Source organism: Drosophila guanche, unplaced genomic scaffold, assembly GCF_900245975.1.
Source record: "Drosophila guanche unplaced genomic scaffold, DGUA_6, whole genome shotgun sequence".
Taxonomy (NCBI): Eukaryota; Metazoa; Arthropoda; class Insecta; order Diptera; family Drosophilidae; genus Drosophila; species Drosophila guanche.
This window is the reverse complement of record NW_022995743.1, coordinates 14,849,226-14,857,503: the sequence shown is the minus strand read 5'-3', so window position 1 is coordinate 14,857,503 and position 8,278 is coordinate 14,849,226. Positions and strand designations below refer to the sequence as shown.

At 46.1% G+C, this 8,278-nt stretch overlaps 1 protein-coding gene across 6 annotated transcripts in view; it reads right to left on the bottom strand.

Annotated features, from left to right (window-relative positions):
* LOC117587766 (syndecan) overlaps positions 1 to 8,278 on the bottom strand; it is a 99,821-nt gene that overhangs the window by 8,904 nt on the left and 82,639 nt on the right. The gene's annotated exons all lie outside the window — the stretch shown is intronic.

The window sequence follows — 8,278 nt, the reverse complement described above, 5'->3', positions numbered from 1 at the left end:
AGTGCGTTCAACTGCAACAAGGCAGGGGGCAGGGTGGCAGTCGGAGCAGTCGGAGCAGAGAGGGTTTTGCCACAGGGTGCTGCATGCTGCAATAACAACAAAGGCTGGCAGGCACGTTTCATGCATAAACAACAAGACTCTGAGGCTGAGGGTTGGCTCTGATGCCGTGCACTTTCTCGACTTCACATTTCCCCTCAAATGTCGGGCAAAAAGTTATCATGGCCGAAAAGGAGAAAAGTTCTTTTCCAACTCATAGCCTTTGTTTCCCCACTCCCCACACTTCTCTTTTCCTACTTTAAGCATAATTAATGACAGGAATTACATTTGCGAGTGTATTGCCATCATAAAACAGACTCTCAACCAAAGACAAAACACAACAACAACAAGTGTAACAACCACACGGAATGCCCCGCCTGACTATCCTGTTGTCGAGCATCGACAATCGGCGGTGCAGACTAAAATCCCGACTACATGAAGCTTTCACTTTGCAGCATCACAAAATGTTTTCCAAAAGTTTTTCTCTCGACAAAAGTTGTCCTAACGAGTAAATTGTCGATTTGACAATGTTCCCAAAGTGCGTGACTCGAGAGTTGACCGAGTTTTTCCAGGGCCCCGCCCCTCACCGCACAAAATGGCAACTGGGAAAAGTCGGCTTGGCCAGGGCTTTTTGGGCAGAGTTGACCCCCCTTTACGTATTCCTCCTCTTCTATTCACTGACGTTCATTGGGATTTTTGCATTGTGAATGTAGCATTTGGTCCGAAATCCAATAGGATCCAAACTACCCAAGTGGCCTGCTAAACATGTGCATTCGGGTATTTTTGGCATACACTTCCGTTTGCAGGGGAAATGGCCAAAGTTTTTCTACCACACACACACACACACACCGAGCACACCGAGAGACGGAAAGACCGAGGTGAAAGCGATGAGGGGTCTGGGGGTAACGTAACCACAATCCTCGGCAAAATTGATGGCCAGAGAGAGGGAGAAGCTTTGTTTTTCCTGCCTTTGGAATCGGCATGCCTCAATAATTGCTTGGAGTTGCCTCTGGAGGGAGGCGGTTCTAATTTATTTACATGCAACTTGCAACTTTGGTTTCCACAGAAGGAACGAGAACGAGTGAAACAGATCGAATGAGAGACAGAGTTTAGGTGGAGGCAGAGGCAGAGGCAGATGCAGAGAAACTTAAAACGAACTACAGGAAAACTCAATTTTCCGGCTGGAAGATATCTTACGGCTTTATTTAAACAATGAAATTGAAAATTCGCTTCGCTTGTTGTTTGCTCTCGCTCTCTCCTCTCTCTCAGTGTGGCTGTGCTTTCCATCGAAAAAGAGATGAACAACTTTTGAGCTGGTAAGGACATCATTTTCCTGCAGAACTTATTATTTTCCAATTGTCCATTTACATTTAGATTGGAGCAAAGTGTAATCAAATGAGAAGAGCAGATGAAAAATGCCTGGAAATAACCAAAAACAGACACACATACACTCATCCATATACAGAGAGGTGTCTCTGTTCGTGCCGCATGCAATACTCATTGCACTTTTGGGGGCTTATGCTCCACATGGAGCTTTTCGTTTCACGAAATAATTGCATTTTAAATGCAACAAATGAGCAGCAGCAAATTGAAAAAGTTCTTCGAAAAAACACCACCAAGTGGATGTTTTTTTCCCGCTGAATGCATCCTCAAGAGTTGCGAAACTTTCACTCACATAAACACACACACACACACACACAAGCAGAGATAGATGCAAAGGGGAAAACTGTGTCGTGGCCTTGCAGCAGCAGCAGCAGCAGCACAACAATTGCTTAGTTTTCCCTTTATTTTTCACGTTTGTTCTTTTTCTTTTCCCCGTTTTCTTTTCTCTGCTTTTCATCTGCAGCCCGAATAACTCTTTTGTTGCCCAAACGCTGTTGCATATTGTTCTGCGCCCTGCCCCTGACACTGGGCACTGTTGTTTCTGTTACTGTTTCTGTTGCCTGCCATCGCCTGCGGCAGCAGTGTGGCATAATGTGGCACTTAATTGGCAGCTGCATTGCAGCGCCTCCTGTCCGTCAGCCACGAGCTGACACCATTTATCAAGCTCTTGCCTGTCAGCGTTTGTCTTTTGCTTTAATTCATGGGATATCTTATCGGACTTTATCGTTAACAACGGCAACAGGAGAGACGGCTACTGGGATCAGAATTCAGCTATGAATCGTAATGCAGAGCCATAACGTGTCAAGACGAGGCAAAATGTATTAAAAGAGAACAAGTATTCCAATTGCACGGCTCTATATTATTCCCATAAATACTTTTACATCTTTCAAAGGACATCCTTCAATGGTACATACTCCCGAATCGAAGTGGATCCCTTTTCGTTGTTTATATCCACACTAAAGTTTATTTCTTGCACTAAATTCCCTTTGCGAGCATCGCTTTAATGATTTTTTCATGTTCAATTGACACAATTTTCGCAACCAGAGCATTTCCTTCTTCTCCCTCTCTCTCTCTCTCTGCCTTCTAATCCCATTTCCATCATCTCTCATTCAATTTCCCAAAGAGAAACAGCAAAGAAAAAAAAAGGAAAACAGAACACAAATTTGCAAACGCAACAAAACGCAACGAAGCGTTGGGTTCTCCTTGGCCACCGCAACGTTATAGCCAACATCATCATCGCCCTCATTCGCATCCTTATTGCCATCTACATCCATATCTATGTACATCCCCATTCCCACTCCAAATCCCAGCGTAATCAGGAGCTACTGCTGCTCGCTCCATCAGATCCGGCTGATTCCGACTCATCAGCAAACGGAAAAATCAATAACCGCACCCAGGTTTTACTTCGTTTTTCTGTGCTTTTCTTTTTGGGTGGGCTCTTTTTCCAGCTTCCCTTTCTTTTTTACGGTTTTTTTTTTTGCGCACAAATAAATTAAATGCCGAGCAGCGGCACTGGGAGTTAGAGCCAGGCGGCAGGAGGCAGTCGTATCAGCATTAGCCAGGCTCTAAATTGCCAGCTGAAAAGTAAATCTGTGTTCAGTTGCACTGCCCCAGTCCACATTCCCCTCCGTTTTGTCATAAATAATAATTTTCATTTTTAAGGGCAATGAGTTTTCATGTCGACTTTTTCCTTGCCTTTCCTTGCCTTTTTTTTTTGCTCTGAACCTACTTCTGCGGCTGGCAATTAATAAATGAGCTTAGGGCTCGCAGCAGCATGAAGTCTGTCAGGGGTGGAACATCGGTTAGGGGGTTGGCTGGGGCATTGGGGCAACAGTGAGGCGTGTTGGGGGTGGTTTAATCCCTAGAACATTTACTCAAGATCCCTGGGTTACTTGTTACTTATGCTAATTGCGAAATCAGTTCAGCCTTCGCTTGGGGTCGCCTGCAACTGATGACTGAAGTAATCCTTTTTCCGTGTCCTTTTTTCTACTCGAAATTGAACGGAGTACAGTAACCAGGCAGTAAATCTATCACCATGAAGTCCCTTGAGAAATTTTCATCTGCATCCCAACAATTTGCAGCTAATAAGTTTGTTTTTTGGTTTTATAGTTTTTAATTTTCAGACATAAACTGCAGCCAGCTCCTGCCTTCTTCCGACTCCGTTTTAATTGCGTGCCATTGGGCTGCCTCCACCATCTTAATGTGTGCTGAAGCTTGAGAGAGCGAGAACTACGGGGAACACCATGGGGGTGGCACGCATGGGAATGTCCCCTCCTGTCCTTCGTTCTTCCCTTCAGAGAACTTTGGAAACTTGCAGCTTGAGTGACTTGCACCACAGCCCTGGCACAGCCATTGCTTCTGCAGCTTTAGTCTTATCCGGCTGCACCTTCATCCTGCCTCCCCCTTCGACATGTTTATGCTTCTGGTAGCGTTGCACATCATTAAAATTGTAATGCAACTCATGGGCGACAATGCTAATGGGCGTGGCCCTAACAGTTCTTGCTCAGTGAATTGCGAAAGCTTAGAAACTGGCAAGAAAAGCCAGCGAGAAAATCCAAAGCATCGCAAAATGGGAACGGAAACAAGCAGCAGCAGCAGCAGCAGAAAGGGGGGAGGAACAGTCAGAGGCGTTGGTGCAGACAGGGATAAAGAGAGAGAAACAGCAAACTGGGACAGGAGGGGAGTCAAGTGTGATCGACTGTGCGATGAGCTGCAAATAATTGTTGGGAATGCTTCGGATGGAGAGCAGAGCCATGTGGCATAAGCCGATTGCCAAGCAACAGCAGAGCAAGAAAAGTAGCAGAGAGCTTAAGCGCTCCCATGAATGCTCCCCAAGCTTGAATGCACCGAAAGTTGATTTTGGAAACAAATATTGGATGAAATTGATTGATATCGTGCCGTGTTTGAGGTGTTGGATCGACGTCTGCCGGAAGGATAAACGAGAATGCAAGACACACGAGAAAACAGGAAGGATAATAAAATAATTCACTACAGTTCAAGCGTTCAGAAACGGAAAACTACATTCAAGTTATTTGATCACTTCCTTATAAGCTTTTCTTGTGCATATACTTGCCAGAGTTTATCCCAAAAGGCGGCACGGCAAACCTTGAATTGCAGCTTCAGTAAGGTAAAGCAGCGGTGCAGATTCCATGCTGCGGCAATGGGCAACAAGAGCCCCTCATTAGTGGTTAACTGATGTCTGATAAATTTGTCAGAAAATCCAGGAATGTGATGGACATCCCTTAAGCGTGTTAAGTGGGGAATGCAATTAGCTGCTTCTATGGTAGAACATTTCGACAGAACTTTCATATTTAATCAAGTACATATTGTGCGCCGATTGATTGAGGAAAATGGGTGGGGCACAGAGTCCCCCCTTTTGCCTGCTTCATCTTGCCACACGCATCATTGTCACTTTCATGGCACAACAATGCAATCAAAATAAATATGCATGAGATGTTCGCAGCTCAGCACGTCTTCAGCCGAGTCCTCGCTGTCCCTGCCACAACTGTGTGACCGCACTTGCATTGAGTGGCAACAAAGCAGTTGCACTGGCCACAACAGAGTGGCCACAGCTGCTTACAAATGCCACCAACGCAGGCCGGCTGGCGTTGCACGTTGCACGAGCAAATCTAATTAACTTGGCAATAGCAGCGTGCCACCACGCCCCAAAAGACAAGAAACAGTCGCAGCACCAACACAAGAGGCAAAAATAACAAGATGAAGACAGAGAGAGACAGCGAGAAAGAGTACAAAAGTAAGAGAAACAGTAAGAAATAGGGGTAGAAAGTGGTGAATTATTCATGGAAGTGGAAGTTGCTTGACCCAGGACGCAGCAGCGGGAGCAGCGAAGAAGAGCTGCTGTCAGGTTCAACAAACTTGCCTCACGTTGCGCCTAAAAGCAAGCAACACTCAAGTGTGCGGTTACAAGTCAAATTGCTACGTGAAGCCACAGAAGGAGCGACAGCAGCAGCAGCCGCAGGACCAGCAGCCCCTGAGATCCCTGACAAACGACAAATGGCAGTTAAGAGAGAGAGAGAGAGAGAGAGACCTAGATACCGAGAGAGAGAGCGGGGGAATTCTTTAGGTTTTTCATGCTGCAAAGTCATAGACATTTCAACGGTGGGTCTTTCTTCTAAATTGCAGCTGGCCGCCCCTCAGCCCAAGGAAACTCAAGTCAGTGCCTTCAAGAGGCGCACCCCAACCTCCTGCAGTAGTGCCAGGAGCCAAGACTGTCTATCCGTATTGTAAGGTAAAGCGGCAGGCAGGCAGCCTTGCTAAATAATTGAAGGGATGCCTCCCATCCATCCTGGCAGTCACCAGTTACCTGCCCCAACATTTGCAATTCAAAGCGTGGCCCCCGCCCATCCATTGCCGCAAAACCTGACCAGGCTGAAGCCCCACTGGGCACGGCAGGGCTGCTCTCATGTTGGCTTCCCTCGTGAAATTTCAACTCTCGTTTTGGGGCCTGGAGTGCTGCGAGTGCTTCGAGTGCTTTTATGCCACAAAACGTTGCACTAATTGAAGCACATCCCGTTAACAATAACAATCGAACAGCAGGGCAGCAGATTGGCACACAGGGGAAACAGTAATCGAATTCCAGGATAATCGTTGGAAATTCATGCATCCACTTCAAAGATACTTATGCCGTGGGCACGGGGGACGGGGAGTACCGGGAAAGGAAAACCAATTTGTTATGTCTCTGTGCCAAGGCCTAAATCAAATTACGGTCCACACCATCTCTCTGTCTCTCTCTCTCTCTCCATATACATTTTCCCTCCTGCTGTGCAACACTCTCTTTTAACTCCACTTTAAAGCGAGTGAGTTTTATGGCAGAGTTTGCAGCGCACAAATTGTCGTAAAGTTAAGCGAATTTATTGGCATAAATTATGCAAGCGCGCAGAGGGAAAGCGGGGTAGGGCATTCCATGTTCTGTCCTGTCCCACTTCTCACTATGCTCTGGCTGTGCTTATGCCCCTGCCCAGCCCTACTGCTATGCTGCTCCTTCCTGCCTGCCTTCCCTCCATGCCCACGCAGCAGCAATACAATGCGCAAAACATCAGAAACAAACAGAGAAAACAAAATGGCGACAACGCCCCCATCATCATCGTCGCCATTGCCATTGCCACAACCATCTCACGGACCCCACCATCACCGTTTCGACTCTCCATCTCCGTCCGTGTTCGTCGTCGTCAACTTTGACAATGACTTTTCGCTTGGCTTCGAAAATGTTATGGCGGAAGGTCCCCGTCCCATCCACATCCCCATCCCCATCCGTCTGTGTTTACGCATTTGTATGCGACTTGTAACCTTCTGTTTTGATGTTCGGTATTCCTTTTGTGTTGTGCGAGGTACAAATACTCTCTGGCAGAGTGGAGAACATACTGAAAGGGGAGCCTTAGGGGTAGGAATATCTATTCCCATTTAATATGTCACTTACTATGTGTGCCTTTAATGCCAATTATAATGGAAATAACAAACGATTAGAGCACAGTCAAGTAGGGGCATGGTGAGAATTTGAGCGAAAGAGGGAGACTTGAAGTGAGTTTTCTCGAATTATCTTTTGTTTATTCTTTGGGAATGTTCCACAGATTCTCTTCTCGTTCAACGAATTATCTTACATCTGTGGATTATCTGTAAATTCCATTAATCCCACCTAGCGAGGGTATCCCCTAAAAGCCAAGCAGAAGGAGCCCGTTCTTTGGGTGTTTAATTCAATAGAAATGCCGAGTCTTTTTCCCTCTACCAACGTGCCACATAAAGAGGCAACCAAACAAACGGACAGACAGGCAGCAGATGTCTCATAAAAAAGGGAGCTATGAGAGCCAGTCGAAAAAAAACAGTTTTTGGCCCCAATGGCCTCGGATTACTCATGTTGTTTGTGGGTTCGCTCTTTCTGTTTGTGAGGGACAGACTCATTTGGATTACTGTTGGAATTATGTTATGTGAAATAATGCAGCATCATTTCTACAGAGCTAGAACCAGCACCAGTAGCGACATTGAGTAATGAATGGAAGGGATTTCTGCATGTCTGTCCGTGTCCTCCTAAATTCCCATCCCAATCCCACTCCTTCTCTGATTCTCAACAGTGACATTATAAAGTCTGATTTTTCTAGAGCTACATGTGTACACGAAGGGGGAGAGATGGATGATGGGCTGTGTGCTTCCTTCTGGGGCGTTCGTTAACCATTCACAATCTCAATAAATTTCAATGGTTCTATCGGTTAAGAACCTCCACGCGTGACAGTCGTGCTGGATGCTGTATGCTGTATGCTGTGTGTGTGTGTGTGGGCCATGTATTATGTATTATGTAGGAGCTGTCGCCCAATAAATTCCCATGTAAGCAACTGATATTGACAGCTTGCGCACAGCATTGGAAATTATATGCATGTACTTAAGAACAGAAACTCGGGAGTGTACGTGGGATGCAGGCAGAAGGTAGGTACGACATAATGGAATCCTGGACAGGCAACATATGAGCAGAGTATTTCGCAATGCCACACACACACACACGCAGAGCAGAGCATCATTGCAATCACATCATCAAAGCGGCTGACATATTTCAGTGCCATCAAGGGCGGGTAAGTGGCAGGACGGTCCTGTTTACATAACACATTTTCAGGCAGATACTCGGACAATCTTTTTGGGCCTGGCAACACACTCTACCTAAGTCCCTCTCTTGCAGCACACCACACTCCACCCATTACCATGTCAATCGATGTTAATTTATTGTCAATGCACACAGCTCTCTCACTGCCACTTCCTGTCTCCCGCTGCAGCACAAATATGCAGGGTATATTGGATATGGGATGATGGAACGAACTCTGTGGAGCAGCCATACCTTTCAATTGAATGTGCCTTG